This window comes from Anomaloglossus baeobatrachus, chromosome 9, assembly GCF_048569485.1.
Source record: "Anomaloglossus baeobatrachus isolate aAnoBae1 chromosome 9, aAnoBae1.hap1, whole genome shotgun sequence".
Taxonomy (NCBI): Eukaryota; Metazoa; Chordata; class Amphibia; order Anura; family Aromobatidae; genus Anomaloglossus; species Anomaloglossus baeobatrachus.
Window position 1 is genome coordinate 216524456 of NC_134361.1, and position 16860 is coordinate 216541315.

Genomic DNA, 16860 nt, shown 5'->3' on the forward strand with positions numbered 1-16860 from the left:
TTCAAAAGAAAAATCCGCACACTCCTGGATATGTTTGGGATGAATGACCGGCAGCAAGCGTCTGTACTACTCGGTCAGTTATCAGGCGCTGCAGAGCTGGAGGCGGAAACCTGGACAGATCAGGACCGGGCCTCAGTAACTGCCATTTGTGAACGTCTGCGTCTTTCCTTTGAAAACCGCACTGAGGCAGAACTCCGGATAAAGTTTTACAACTGCAAGCAGCGCCCACAAGAAAGCATTAGAGACTATGCCCTGAGGCTGCAATCAGCGCTACGGACTCTCAAACTAACCATCCCCATCACTGAAGCTGAAGGAAACAAGATGCTTGTTGAACAGTTTCTGCAAGGCCTGGGGTCAGTGGGGGACCGCAAGCAGCTACGGCTGTGGACTCTGGAATATCCTGCAATGGACTTTGCTGTTTTAAAAGACCGAGCCATCAAGGCTTTGCAAACCCCAGAGCCAGCTGATTCTCCTGCTACGTCCTGGCAAGCCGGCACTTCTCCTCTACATGTGCCGCCTCCTGTTAGAGCACTTGCGAGAGCCAAAGACCCCAGCAGCGCCTGCAGGCGGTACCGGTGATTTGTCTTTACAGCTGCAGCAGCTGAGCAGTGATGTTGCAAGGATCCTAGAGGCAATGCAGCTCCAGCCCAAGACCAAGCCGGCGGAGAAGCTTGCTAACCGCCCAGATGACGTCCCTTGGATGAGAGGGAGGACCTCGACATACAGAGGAAGGAACCGTGACCGGTATGAAAACCTTGTTTGTTATAGGTGCAACAAGACTGGTCACTACGCCCGTTATTGTCCTTTAAACGGGCCACCCCTGGGGCCAAGGGCCACTCCCCAGGACTAAATCAACAAGGCCCAGCAGACTGGCGGGAGCGGTATGTTGGAGCAAGGCCCATCGTTTCCATCACCTTGGATGGGATCCTGACTTCAGCACTTCTTGATACCGGCTCCCAGGTAACAACTATACCCCAAGTACTGTATACCAAATTCTGGTCAACTGAGGAACTCGCCCCACCGGACAATGATCTCACCATTTACGCTGTTAATGGTTTACCAGTAACACAACTCGGGTTCAAGGAGGTGACCATCAAGGTGGGCAGGGCGGAGTTAGCACGCCAAGGACTCATAGTAGTGCAGAATGACCCTAGTGACCGGAACCCTAAGATGATTTTGGGGACTAATGTTATTGAGAATTGTATGGGGGAAGTATTGTTTCTGCTCCAACAGCTCTCTGAAACTGCAGGAGCGGGACGCCAGAGGGTCCTGCAAAGAGAGATTCGAGCCCTCCAGCAGATGCAACAGGTAAATTTGTCTGGTGGGGAAATTGGCGGTGTACGGGTAATGGATGCAGCTCCTGTGGTAGTGCCCCCACGGAGTGAGATAATGATATGGTGCAGGGCAGCTGTAGGCTCCCGTGGACAGAATTACCACGCAGTGGTAGAGGCCCTACCTTCAGAGCACTGGTCTACAGTACTGACAGCCAGAGGGGTAGTCGATGTCCATAAGGGGAGAGTGCCCGTGCGAGTGTTGAATTGCGGGGTGGAAGAGGTTAGACTGCCCAGGTATGCTACCTTAGCCAAATTGTACACTGGGAGAATTCCATCCAGACAGTAAAGTCCTCAGCCACACCAGATCAGTCAGCCACACCAGATCAGTCAGCCACACCAGATCAGTCAGCCACAGACTGTTCCCAGATTCAGCAAGAACAGTGGTGTCAAGAGTTACATGTAGGTACTGACTCCACTCCACTACATCAAAAACAAGGGGTCTACAGGGTGGTTCAGGAGTATGAGCAAGTGTTTAGTAAACACCCATTAGACTTTGGGAGGGTGAAAGGGGTTCAGCATCTTATACCCACAGGCATTCATCCACCTATAAAGGAAAGGTATAGGCCCATACCACCTGCTCACTACCAGTGTGCCAAAGACATGCTGAGAAGTATGAAGGAGGCTGGGGTCATCCGTGATAGTTGCAGCCCCTGGGCAGCCCCGCTAGTCCTAGTGAAGAAGAAAGATGGCACTATGAGGATGTGCGTGGACTATAGGCGAATTAACAACATCACACATAAGGATGCCTATCCACTGCCCAGAATTGAAGAGTCCCTGACTGCATTAAGATCTGCAAATTACTTCTCTACCCTTGACCTCACTAGTGGTTACTGGCAAGTGTCCGTTGCTGAGGAGGATCGCGAGAAGACCGCTTTTGCCACCCCGATGGGATTATGTGAATTTAACAGCATGCCATTCGGGCTGTGCAATGCACCTGGTACGTTTCAACGACTCATGGAGAGCTGTTTGGGCCATTGCAACTTCGAGACTGTCCTGCTGTACCTGGACGACGTAATTGTATATTCCAAGACCTATGAGGAGCATCTGGGACATCTGGCAGAAGTATTTGAAGCCCTTTCCAGGTACGGGATGAAACTAAAACCCTCCAAATGTCACCTGCTGAAGCCCAAAGTCCAATACCTGGGGCATGTAGTGAGTGCCGAAGGTGTGGCTCCGGACCCTGAGAAAATCACGGCTAACCAGAACTGGCCCAGGCCTCAGAACATCAAAGAGGTGCGCCAATTCCTGGGATTGATGGGGTACTACCGGAGGTTCGTGAAAGGCTATACCAAGATGGCATCCCCATTGCAAGATCTCCTAGTTGGACAAACAAAGCACGGCAAGACTTCTGGCTCTCCATTCACATGGGGTGAGGAGCAGGAGAAGTCCTTCAAGTGGATGAAGTCAGCTTTGACAGGAGATGAGATTCTGGCATATCCTGACTATAACCTCCCATTTGTGCTGTACACTGATGCCAGCAACGTGGGACTGAGAGCTGTTCTATCCCAGGTACAGGATGGCAAGGAAAAGGTGATTGCATACGCCAGCAGGAAACTCCGTCCAACAGAAAGAAATCCTGAGAACTATAGTTCTTTCAAGCTGGAGTTCTTAGCACTTGTTTGGGCCGTGACAGAGAAGTTTAAGCATTACCTGGCTTCTGCAAAATTCACCGTATATACAGACAACAACCCGTTGACACACCTGGACACGGCGAATCTTGGAGCTTTGGAGCAGCGGTGGGTAGCATGACTGGCAAATTACGATTTCACTATAAAGTACAGGACTGGTCGCAAGAACGCTAACGCTGATGCGTTGTCCAGGATGCCCCAGTTGTGTGATGATAGGAGGGATGAAGATGACCTGGAGGAGATTGAGCTACCTGCTTTCCATCGCCCTACTGATAGAGTGAAACCCCAATATTATAGTGATCAGCAAGAGGCGACCTTCAACCCATTGCCCCACCATGGTTGGCAAGAAGCCCAAGATAATGACCCTGCAATCAGATTGATAAAGGCATTGATATCCCAGGCTGATTCACACCTTGAACCAGATGCTCCAGAAGAAGCTAAGAAATTGTGGAAAGAAAAAAGTCGACTGTGTTTCCATGGAGGCAAGTTGTGCAGAAGTCTCATTAATCCAAAAACGCATGAGAGAATATGCCAGATAGTGATACCCACAGCATATGCACCAGTGGTGTTGGAGGCCTATCATGATAGAGCTGGGCACTTTGGTTGGAAGAAGTTGGAAATGTTGCTGAGAAGTCGCTTTTATTGGACTGGGATGAGAGACACCATAGAAGCTTGGTGCAGGAACTGTGGTCCATGTACATTAAGGAGAAAAGATAGCACCAGTCAGCGAGCGCCATTGCAACCAATAGTAACTACCCAGCCTCTAGAACTCGTTGCCTTAGACCACGTCAAGCTCACACCAAGCAGGAATGGGTACACCTATGCACTCACCATAGTAGATCACTATTCAAGATTCCTGGTGGTGGTACCTGTCAAAGATCTAACTGCCAGTACTGCGGCGAAGGCTTTCCAGGCACACTTCTGCAGACCCCATGGTTACCCAGATCACGTCCTATCAGATCGAGGTCCCGCTTTTGAAGCAGAAATCTTCCAAGAATTTTGTAAATTGTATGGGTGTAAGAAGATACGCACTGCCCCCTACCACGCACAAACAAATGGGATGTGTGAGAAGATGAACTATGTAGTCATCAACCTGCTGAAAACTCTACCCCGTGAAGAGCGGAACCAGTGGCCTGAAAAATTGCCAGATCTTGTGGACATGTACAATAGTATTCCTGTGAGTTCCACTAAATGCACACCCGCTTATCTCATGAGGGCTAGACCTGGGAAACTGCCAGTGGATCTGGAGATGGAAGTTGAGATGCCTGAAGTTTATTCCCCAAATGCAGATTGGGATACCAAGCGTAGAGCCCAATCAGGGCCGGCGTCAGCACCCGGCAAACCCGGGCAAATGCCGGGGCCCTGGAGAGCCGGGGGGGCCCACTCGGCCTCGTCAGTTCTCCTGTCCCTTGGCCGGGGCCCACTCGCCTTTACAGTTCTGCGGTCCCCGGCCGAGTTCCGGGGACCGCAGTCCTCGGCAGCAATCTGCGGCGCCGTCACTTTAAGGCGCGCAGACATCCTCGTTTGAATTTCACCTGTGGGCGGAGCTACCGCCTTCTCAGTCCCACAGATGAAGGAGGCGAGCTTCTGTCCGGCGCTGTGTGGGCCCCCTCTGAGCCCTCTCCACCGTGACCTAATCGGGTAAGTGCCCTCCCCGCCTCCCCATTATAGGCCCCGGTGAGCTGCTTCTACCCCCTGGATGTATGCCCTGGCCCCTGCCAATGCCCCCACCCGCCGATTCCGCGGGTGCGGGCCCCGCCGAGCCGCGGGTGCTGGCCCTGCCGAGCCGCGGGTGTGGGCCCTGCCGAGCCGCGGGTGTGGGCCCTGCCGAGCCGCGGGTGCTGCCAGTGCCGCTGGTGCTGTACCCGCCGAGCCGCGGGTGTGGGCCCTGCCGAGCCGCGGGTGCTGCCAGTGCCGCTGGTGCTGTACCCGCCGAGCCGCGGGTGTGGGCCCTGCCGAGCCGCGGGTGCTGCCAGTGCCGCTGGTGCTGTACCCGCCGAGCCGCGGGTGTGGGCCCTGCCGAGCCGCGGGTGCTGCCAGTGCCGCGGGTGCTGTACCCGCCGAGCCGCTGGTGTGGGCCCTGCCGAGCCGCGGGTGTGGGCCCTGCCGAGCCGCGGGTGTGGGCCCTGCCGAGCCGCGGGTGCTGCCGCTGGTGCTGTCCCCGCCAAGCCGCGGGTGTGGGCCCCACAGAGCAGCAGAGTTGTGTGCATTTGTCTGAATGTAGCAGAGTTGTATGTGTTTGTATGTAGCAGAGTTGTATGTGTTTGTCTGAATGTAGCAGAGTTGTATGTGTTTGTATGTAGCAGAGTTGTGTGTGTTTGTCTGTATGTAGCAGAGTTGTATGTGTTTGTCTGTATGTAGCAGAGTTGTATGTGTTTGTCTGTATGTAGCAGAGTTGTATGTGTTTGTCTGTATGTAGCAGAGTTGTATGTGTTTGTATGTAGCAGAGTTGTGTGTTTGTCTGTATGTAGCAGAGTTGTATGTGTTTGTCTGTATGTAGCAGAGTTGTATGTGTTTGTATGTAGCAGAGTTGTATGTGTTTGTCTGTATGTAGCAGAGTTGTATGTGTTTGTCTGTATGTAGCAGAGTTGTGTGTGTTTGTCTGTATGTAGCAGAGTTGTATGTGTTTGTATGTAGCAGAGTTGTGTGTTTGTCTGTATGTAGCAGAGTTGTGTGTTTGTCTGTATGTAGCAGAGTTGTGTGTGTTTGTCTGTATGTAGCAGAGTTGTATGTGTTTGTCTGTATGTAGCAGAGTTGTGTGTGTTTGTCTGTATGTAGCAGAGTTGTATGTGTTTGTATGTAGCAGAGTTGTATGTGTTTGTCTGTATGTAGCAGAGTTGTATGTGTTTGTCTGTATGTAGCAGAGTTGTATGTGTTTGTCTGTATGTAGCAGAGTTGTATGTGTTTGTCTGTATGTAGCAGAGTTGTATGTGTTTGTCTGTATGTAGCAGAGTTGTATGTGTTTGTCTGTAGCAGAGTTGTATGTGTTTGTCTGTATGTAGCAGAGTTGTATGTGTTTGTCTGTATGTAGCAGAGTTGTATGTGTTTGTCTGTAGCAGAGTTGTATGTGTTTGTCTGTATGTAGCAGAGTTTGTGTGTGCGTTTGTCTGTACGTAGCAGAGTTGTATGTGTTTGTCTGTATGTAGCAGAGTTGTATGTGTTTGTCTGTATGTAGCAGAGTTGTATGTGTTTGTCTGTATGTAGCAGAGTTGTATGTGTTTGTCTGTATGTAGCAGAGTTGTATGTGTTTGTCTGTATGTAGCAGAGTTTGTGTGTGCGTTTGTGTGTATGTAGCAGAGCTGTATGTGTTTGTATGTAGCAGAGTTGTATGTGTTTGTCTGTATGCAGCAGACTTGTGTGTGTGTGTGTCTGTAAGTGTATATGACTGTATATATTTGTCTGTTTATATGTATTTTTGTGAGTTTGTCTTTAAATATGTATATGTTCGTATCGGTGTCTGTGTGTGGATGGGGCCCACTGGGACTCTTCCGCCCGGGGCCCACAAAAACCTGGAGCCGGCCCTGAGCCCAATACAGGCAAATTCAGGAGTATGTCGAGGAGAATCTGGACCAAAGTAGGGAAAAGCAAGAAGGAAGCTTTAACAAGCAAGCCCAAGCCCCTCCATTTTCACCAGGAGAAGTGGTCTTAAAAAGAAAAAGAAAGATGCATAAACTGGACGACCAGGGGGAAAGAGAGCCATATGTGGTCCAGCCTTCCAATTTCAACAACCAGAAGACCTGTCTTGTCAGCAAGGACCAAGGAAGAACCACAGCTGTCATTTCCCGTGATCACTTGAAAAAGTGCCCTGAACCCCTGAACATCCAGAAGGAAGAACAGCTCCAACCTCAAGTGACTGAGAAAAAGAAGAGTAATCCACACCATCCTAGGTGACTTCCCGGAAGATTGGCCTATGTACAATGGAGCAGTGATTGTGCCTGTACTCACATTCCCGCAACCCGCGGAAGAACCAGAACCAAGGAGGCCTGAAATCATTGCACCTAGAGAAGTACCCATACCAGCACCACGAACACGTAGATTACCACCTACAACCAGGGCCGGCTCCAGGTTTTTGTGGGCCCCGGGCGGAAGAGTCCCAGTGGGCCCCATCCACACACAGACACCGATACGAACATATACATATAAACAGACAAATATATACAGTCATATACACTTACAGACACACACACACACACACACACACAAGTCTGCTGCATACAGACAGACACACACACACACAACTCTGCTACATACAGACAAACACATACAACTCTGCTACATACAAACACATACAACTCTGCTACATACAGACACATACAACTCTGCTACATACAGACACATACAACTCTGCTACATACAGACAAACACATACAACTCTGCTACATACAGACAAACACATACCACTCTGCTACATACAGACAAACACATACAACTCTGCTACATACAGACACATACAACTCTGCTACATACAGACAAACACATACAACTCTGCTACATACAGACAAACACACACAACTCTGCTACATACAAACACATACAACTCTGCTACATACAAACACATACAACTCTGCTACATACAGACAAACACATACCACTCTGCTACATACAGACAAACACATACAACTCTGCTACATACAGACAAACACATGCAACTCTGCTACATACAGACAAACACATACAACTCTGCTACATACAGACAAACACATACCACTCTGCTACATACAGACAAACACATACAACTCTGCTACATACAGACAAACACATACAACTCTGCTACATACAGACAAACACATGCAACTCTGCTACATACAGACAAACACATGCAACTCTGCTACATACAGACAAACACACACAACTCTGCTACATACAGACAAACACATACAACTCTGCTACATACAGACAAACACACACAACTCTGCTACATACAGACAAACACATACCACTCTGCTACATACAGACAAACACATACCACTCTGCTACATACAGACAAACACATACAACTCTGCTACATACAGACAAACACATGCAACTCTGCTACATACAGACAAACACATACAACTCTGCTACATACAGACAAACACACACAACTCTGCTACATACAGACAAACACATACAACTCTGCTACATACAGACAAACACATACAACTCTGCTACATACAGACAAACACATACCACTCTGCTACATACAGACAAACACATACAACTCTGCTACATACAGACAAACACATACCACTCTGCTACATACAGACAAACACATACAACTCTGCTACATACAGACAAACACATACCACTCTGCTACATACAGACAAACACATACAACTCTGCTACATACAGACAAACACATACCACTCTGCTACATACAGACAAACACATACAACTCTGCTACATACAGACAAACACATGCAACTCTGCTACATACAGACAAACACATACAACTCTGCTACATACAGACAAACACATACCACTCTGCTACATACAGACAAACACATACAACTCTGCTACATACAGACAAACACATACAACTCTGCTACATACAGACAAACACATACAACTCTGCTACATACAGACAAACACATACCACTCTGCTACATACAGACAAACACATACAACTCTGCTACATACAGACAAACACATACCACTCTGCTACATACAGACAAACACATACAACTCTGCTACATACAGACAAACACACACAACTCTGCTACATACAGACAAACACATACAACTCTGCTACATACAGACAAACACATACAACTCTGCTACATACAGACAAACACATACAACTCTGCTACATACAGACAAACACACACAACTCTGCTACATACAGACAAACACATACAACTCTGCTACATACAGACAAACACATACAACTCTGCTACATACATACAAACACACACAACTCTGCTACATACAGACAAACACATACCACTCTGCTACATACAGACAAACACATACCACTCTGCTACATACAGACAAACACATACAACTCTGCTACATACAGACAAACACACACAACTCTGCTACATACAGACAAACACATACAACTCTGCTACATACAGACAAACACATACAACTCTGCTACATACAGACAAACACATGCAACTCTGCTACATACAGACAAACACATACCACTCTGCTACATACAGACAAACACATACCACTCTGCTACATACAGACAAACACATACAACTCTGCTACATACAGACAAACACATACCACTCTGCTACATACAGACAAACACATACCACTCTGCTACATACAGACAAACACATACAACTCTGCTACATACAGACAAACACATACAACTCTGCTACATACAGACAAACACATACAACTCTGCTACATACAGACAAACACACACAACTCTGCTACATACAGACAAACACATACAACTCTGCTACATACAGACAAACACATACAACTCTGCTACATACAGACAAACACATACAACTCTGCTACATTCAGACAAATGCACACAACTCTGCTGCTCTGTGGGGCCCACACCCGCGGCTTGGCGGGGACAGCACCCGCGGCACTGGCAGCACCCGCGGCTCGGCAGGGCCCACACCCGCGGCTCGGCGGGTACAGCAACCGCGGCTCGGCAGGGCCCACACCCGCGGCTCGGCGGGTACAGCAACCGCGGCACTGGCAGCACCCGCGGCTCGGCAGGGCCCACACCCGCGGCTCGGCGGGGCCCACACCCGCGGAATCGGCGGGTGGGGGCATTGGCAGGGGCCAGGGCATACATCCAGGGGGTAGAAGCAGCTCACCGGGGCCTATAATGGGGAGGCGGGGAGGGCACTTACCCGATTAGGTCACGGTGGAGAGGGGGCCCACACAGCGCCGGACAGAAGCTCGCCTCCTTCATCTGTGGGACTGAGAAGGCGGTAGCTCCGCCCACAGATGAGATTCAAACGAGGATGTCTGCGCGCCTTAAAGTGACGGCGCCGCAGATTGCTGCCGAGGACTGCGGTCCCCGGAACTCGGCCGGGGACCGCAGAACTGTAAAGGCGAGTGGGCCCCGGCCAAGGGACAGGAGAACTGACGAGGCCGAGTGGGCCCCCCCGGCTCTCCAGGGCCCCGGCATTTGCCCGGGTTTGCCGGGTGCTGACGCCGGCCCTGCCTACAACACCTAACACCAGTAGTGGGGAACAGGTAGTAGCAAACACCACAGTACAAGGGCTAGAGGGAAGCCAGGAGCTGAGAAGGTCCACCCGTGTGAACTTTGGTCAGCCCCCACATAGGTTCAGAGATGAGGAATGGTAGTGGAACCCGGCTACTCTACCCTAATGTAAATAGTCTGAATATAGAGGAAAGTTAAAAATGTTTAGTATGTTCCATGCTTTTAATTCTACTATATTCCATGCTAATGATAAGTCATGTAAGACATGTTGATATAGAGTGTTGATAAGAAGAATGTTGATTTTATTTTAATTACCTGGATTCATGACCTGATTGACGACCAATGATAAGTTTTATTAAAAATGGACCTTTGGCTACAGGACTGCTGTACAGACAGCTCACTTTCAAGTACCTCTACAGCCACCCTGATTTGATGGATACATTGCCACCAGAAGACCGCCAGGTGTTCAATGACCTTCTGGATTTACTTGAAGAAGGTGAGAGAGACTCTGGCCAAAAAATACCGTTCACGAGGCGCCTCTTATCACAGGCCACACCTTCCCTCGGCCTCTGTCCCGCTGTGGGTATTTTTTTTAATAAGTTCTGTAAGGATGTTGATAAGTTGAAACCCGATATTAACAGGGGTAATAACCTTACAGCGGAAGAGAGGCGGACCTTGTCCAAGCTAAGCAATAATCAAGAATTTATCATCAAGGAGGCGGACAAGGGGGGAAATGTGGTTCTGTGGCCAGTTGAGATGTACTTAAGAGAGGCTCTGAGACAACTCTCTAATACCGAGTGTTATATGGTATTGCCCTCCGACCCCACCTGTGCCTTCAAAAAGAGATTAGACGGATTGCTCTCTATGGCCCATGAACATGGCATAATTTCCTTGAAGGAAAAGAACTTTCTAACAACTAAGTCCCCAGTCATACCCACCTTCTACATGTTGCCCAAAATTCACAAGGGTCGCCCAGAACCTCCGGGCAGACCAATAGTATCTGGGATTGGTGGATTGTTCGAGAGGCCCTGCATATATCTGGATTTTTATCTCCAGCCCTTGGCGCAATCTTCACCATCATATGTAAGAGACTCCACCCACCTAATCGAACAGCTCACTAATCTTAAAGTTCCATCTAACGTTTTGTTGGTAACACTGGATGTAGAAGCTTTGTACACCTCTATTGACCACGAGACAGGAGTACGAGCAGTCTCGTACTGCCTAGACCGCAGAACCACCGGTAATAGAAGACACGATTCTTTTGTTATAGATCTCCTTCACTTAGTATTGGATAAAAATTATTTCGTCTTCGACAGGAAATATTATCGGCAGACATCTGGGACCGCTATGGGGGCATGCTGTGCGCCACCCTATGCTAATATCTTTCTAGGGTGGTGGGAGGAGACACAGGTGTATACCCTGGAGCACTATAAAGCCCATGTCCTACGGTGGTTCAGATATATAGATGACATCCTGTTCTTTTGGTCAGGGTCTCTGGAGGAGTGTGAGAGTTTCATTGCCACACTGAATGACAATATTCTTAACATTCGGCTAACTTCCAGTATAGCCACGGAGACAGTGGAATTCTTGGACTTGCGGGTCTCTAGGGGGGTGGATGGGAATATTGCCACCACGTTGTATCGTAAACCAACGGCTACCAATAGCCTTTTACATTACGACAGCTTCCACCCCACTCATGTTAAGAACGGGATACCTAAAGGTCAATTCATGAGGGTAAAAAGAAACTGTAGCGACAACTCTGATTTTGAAATGCACGCTTCTGATTTAACCAACAGATTTCGCACAAGGGGATATCCAAAGCGAGTGATCTCCGGGGCTCTACAGGCCTGCAGGACAATGACCAGACATACTCTGCTACAGCCAAAAACACGAAACAAGCGGACTACAGTGAGTATTATTACTCCCTTCCATAATCAATGGCAGGAGCTGTATGGTCTGTTACAAGCGAATTGGGACATACTCCTGAGCGATAAAAAACTGACTCCCTTTATTGGAGACAAACCTAATCTAGTAGCAAGACGGGCCCAAAACTTGAGAGGTATTCTCTCTAAGAGTCATTTTTCAAGACCAACACAGAGTCTGGGAACGGGCGTGAGATTGAAAGGCACATTCCCCTGTGGGGCTTGTACAGTATGTCCATATATGCTGGCTGGTGATTCCATCTCTTTACCAATCTTTCCTAGACGAATCACCTGTGGATCTTATTATAACTGTCGCACGAAGAATGCCATCTATATCCTTGTTTGCGATTGTCCCAAAATTTACGTTGGAGAAACCACGCAGGAGGTGAGGAAGAGGATACAGCAACACTTTTCCAATATTAATACAGCAGAAGCCGACCGGAAGAAGGGTAAGGTGCTTACCTCAGTGGCCTCCCATTTTCTTATGCACCATAAAGGGCGATATGCCACAGTTAAGGTGCTTATTGTGGACTCGATCAAGCAAAATATTAGAGGTGGGAATGCTACTAAGGAGCTGCTTAAAAAAGAATCAAGGTGGATCTATACGCTTAATAGTCTAGCTCCACATGGTCTTAATGAGGAGTTGCTCTACATGGGGTTTTATAATGCCATCTGATGAATTTCATCATTCTCTATTAAAGCCCACTTGTCTCTTCCTTCATCTAGAGGATTATGGATGGCGTAATTTTTGAAGAGAACAAGAGGAGGACACGGAACAGGAAATCATAAAGAACTATAAAAGAATCCCTTCTACCTGACAAGAAATGCCGTTGCTGGATTCTACCTTGATTCCACTGAGAGTATACCTATTACGGACTGATGAACATATTAGAAACATGGGAATAGTTGCTATACTACAAGGACATGTTGGATATCAATATGCCGCTTTGGCCGTGGGGGGGACCCAGAGTGTTGCCTTTCGCTGTTTAGTGTATCTATAGGGATCTACGGGGGACGGCCTTTGTTCCACATTTCTGTGGCGGAGGGTGGGTTCCCTGTGTGACCCTATTTTGGTTTTACCTGATTCCATCGGGTTGCACTGACCATATATGTATAACAACTGTAAGCGAATCGTACTTATGACAATCTCTCTGTTGGTATGACTTAGGTTAATTACATGAGATCTGACAAATTCTCCCTGTGTTCCTGGGTAATATCTTATATTCTATACTTTTGTAACTCCTGCATGATGGTTTTATCCACACTCTGTCCTAATTGAGTATATATACCTTATGGTATTTTTGGATAAGTCATTATGGGCACAAGTGTGAGTTACCATGGTTCCCCCTCAGATATCTGGTATAAGAGTATCCCTATTATAGACCAATTAGATATGATTCCGTGTCTGGGTAATGACACTGTAGTCAATGAAATCTATGGGCATCTACGATACATTATGTCTGGCTTGTGTAGACCAGGGCAGACATATATGTCTATGTCTAGCTTCTTATGATCTTTATATGCTGGCCTTATTAGACCCATCGAACATCTGTATCTTTTTTTATATACTGATGTAACTTCTGCATGGTAGTTCAATCCATATGTTGCCTTAACTAAATATATATATCTTATGGTATTCTTGGAAATGCCATTATGGGCATAAATGTGGGTTACCATTGAGGGATCTCTATTGGTTTTCTCTCAGATATCTGGTATAAAAGTATTTCTATTGCGGATCAATGAGAGATGTTTCCATTGGAGTCAATGAGATCTATGGACACCCACGAGACATTATGTTTGGCATATGTAGACCAGGGCCTGATTATCTCTATATGCTGGTCCTATTAGATCCATCTAACATTTGGTATCCTTTTTCCTTGTAAGAACTATAGTATTGATGGTGTATGTTGTATACATCATCATTTAATATTTAATGAGTTCTCCGTGTCGGGTACATTGAATTTATTTATCTGATATCTGATGCTCTGTCTTCCTCAAGAATCGTATGGCATTATTATGGGGCATTATTCAGCTTTGCCTTATATGCTCTTCATTTCCTTTATGCCTATGGATTACACTGTTTGCTCTTTATGGAGGACAATGTAATCCTGCATGTTGGCATCATTCAGCCTATGGGCCATGGACGATGGCATTTTGTATTGCCTACTTATCTGTTTGCCCTTTAACATGCGTTATCATACATGATCATAAATCTTTCAATAGATGGGCTTTCAGGTCTAAGTTATCGTGCGTTTCCCTGATTAATTTTCTTTCAAACAACAGTGAATCGGCTGGCGCCTGAAACGTTCCGTCTATAAAGGGGTTAATACGCCATCTTTCCTTACCCCTTCATTTGTATAGCGCATGCGCATGTTGGGGACCGGGTCATTGAGGGCACTACGATGTGCTTGTAATTATAATTACAGCAATAACCTCTGTTTGTGTATTTCGCGATAAGATAATAAGGAGAAACGCCGCTCCTGGAATATACTTTGTGCGTATGGAAGCGATATTTGATTTGCGCATGCGCAGTAAAAGACAGGGGAGGACGCTCTCCATGTCATGTGATCAAGCAAGATGGCGGCCGCCATCGGAGCTTCACCTCCAGCATGCAAAATCGTGCAGCTGCAGGTAAGCACTAATTATATTTCTTTAAAAAGGACACACATGGCCATATTGCATCGCCTTCTTTCCCCTGAGGAAGCCACTGGGTGCGTGGCGATACGCGTGGGGTGTCTATGCCAGGAACCCCCTCTGTGGTCACTCCTTAATCCACCCCAACAGCATGGTTGCTGTATACTCTATGGGTTGATGGATGTAGGTCCGGCTTTGCACTTGCCTATAGCCTGCTTGTAGTCTGGTTGCAGTATTTAACTGCACTTTACTTATCTGGTGGCGTGCAGCATCCAGGACCCTGGTTATTTGTAACAGCATAGCATAGGTATATGTAATGGGCAGATAGAATTATTACTGTCTTTATAAACATCTTACATTTGATTAGTTGCTTTTCAGGATGTTGGGTTTATAGTATCATCATGTATTGATAGGGACCTTTATGTACCCTGTTGTTAGAGCATTTGACTCATATTATTCGGTATTTGCAGTGTAGGTGCCTTATGCCTATATAATATAAGTGTCTCTATCTCATTATTCGATCTATGCCATCATCTATAAGCCTTTTTTACCTATGCAGGTCACGTAGGTGGAGAATTGTCATACTTACGTAATTCCAGGTGGTTCTGTATATTATTGTACTATATGCGCTTATATGTGTCTATTAACGCCTTAGAATATATTTATTCATGTAAACCGGACACGGGCCGTGTATATTAATAATTGGAGTGTCCATAATTGTATCATTATGTACATGATTATGCAATCTGTTCCTGGCGGACATGTTATGCCTTTGGCTTTTTAAATGTTTTTAATTTGTGTCACTGTGTGTCTTTAAGCAATTTCTAGTGTGGAGACATGTGTCTCGTGCATGGGTTTGTTTGTTAATAAAATTGAATATTTATTGACTTATATTGTGGTGATCCCGATTTCGGTATACCCCTTCTCCTTTTTCTCATGTAACTTTGTATACCGGGAGATCCCACGGGGTAGTGCCCTTCCTCCCTCTTTTCTCGTTGGCTACAGGACTGGTGGTACCCAGCACGAACTGGTGGTATTGTAAATGGTTATTTCCCATTCATACCCACGGACTGCATCCCCACCTACAGGAGAAGACACAGGTGGAGGAGATACCTGGGAGACATATGGCCCAGGTCTGGCCACCAACCGGAGCGGTGACTTGCCTCCTTTTGGAACTTTGGGGGTGGGATGAAGGACTGCGAAAGCAAAACGTTGGGCTCAAGCAAAGTGCCTCCCCTGCGTGGGATGGATAGATTTTCTTATTAAAATGTTCACTTTTTGCAGATAAAAATAAACACTCTGGGTGCACTGTAGCTCGGGGACGAGCTACGTTTAACCAAGGAGGAATGTGACGCCCCTGGACTAGTCCAGGGTGTCACAGGGAACTGCACTATTCTCTATCCTTGGTGCAGGGCCCACCCTTCTTGGTTCCGGTCCGTGGTCCGCAACAGTGATTCTGTACCAACAGCACAAATCCTAGTCATCCAAACACTACACTTGTCAGGCACACCGGGGGCGTGGTTCCAGTTGGGAAAGGAACCGCCCACCTATGAGTCAGACAGGCTGGTGGGAGGAGTCAGTTAGACAGTTGGTAGTAACTGTCAAAGAGAGAGGACCTGGGGATGAAGAGCTCCCTGAGGAGAGTCTGGCTGGGTCGCAGACAGTGGCCTGTGCCTGAGGAGATGGAAACCCAGTCGCGGGAAACTGGAGGACAGGGCAAGAGGACCGTCAGCCATCGGATCCACAGTAACCGGTCTGGGGGCCGAGCACACAGTGGGGGACAGGCCCCTATGTCGGGAGGTAGCTTCACACAACCCGGCAATTAACCTGCAGCGGGAACTAGCTTCACGTGTTATCTGCAACGGCTCAGAGATTAGTGGTGTCAGCACAACGGAGGGATAGGACTTCCCACACAGAGCAGTCACAAAATCCCACGTGCCAGCTGCTAAGAGCAGGTCCCCAGTAAAAAGAGGGACGGGACCCGAAGGTTTCAAGCCAACAGGGCCAGGGACACACACAGTACACAGTGTATGGAGGAAGGCTCCAGTCCACCACAGAATCACTGAAAGGGACCACCGGACGTGCTGTCACCGAGTGCAGCGGTACCAAGAGACTTTGTTTACCTCAGAGTCTGTGTCCACTGAATGCGTCATCACACCTGAGTGAGTCCTGGCTCCCCAGCACCCTGCCGGCCCTATATCAATATAGACTGTTCCTACCTA

At 47.5% G+C, this 16860-nt stretch overlaps 1 long non-coding RNA gene across 1 annotated transcript; it reads left to right on the forward strand.

Annotated features, from left to right (window-relative positions):
- The first annotated feature begins 885 nt into the window (after positions 1 to 885).
- Positions 886 to 13062, forward strand: LOC142250740 (uncharacterized). The gene is made up of 5 exons (XR_012725264.1): positions 886 to 960; positions 10462 to 10578; positions 11879 to 11990; positions 12287 to 12453; positions 12731 to 13062. It is a non-coding gene; the product is annotated as an uncharacterized LOC142250740 (long non-coding RNA).
- The last annotated feature ends 3798 nt before the right edge of the window (positions 13063 to 16860 follow it).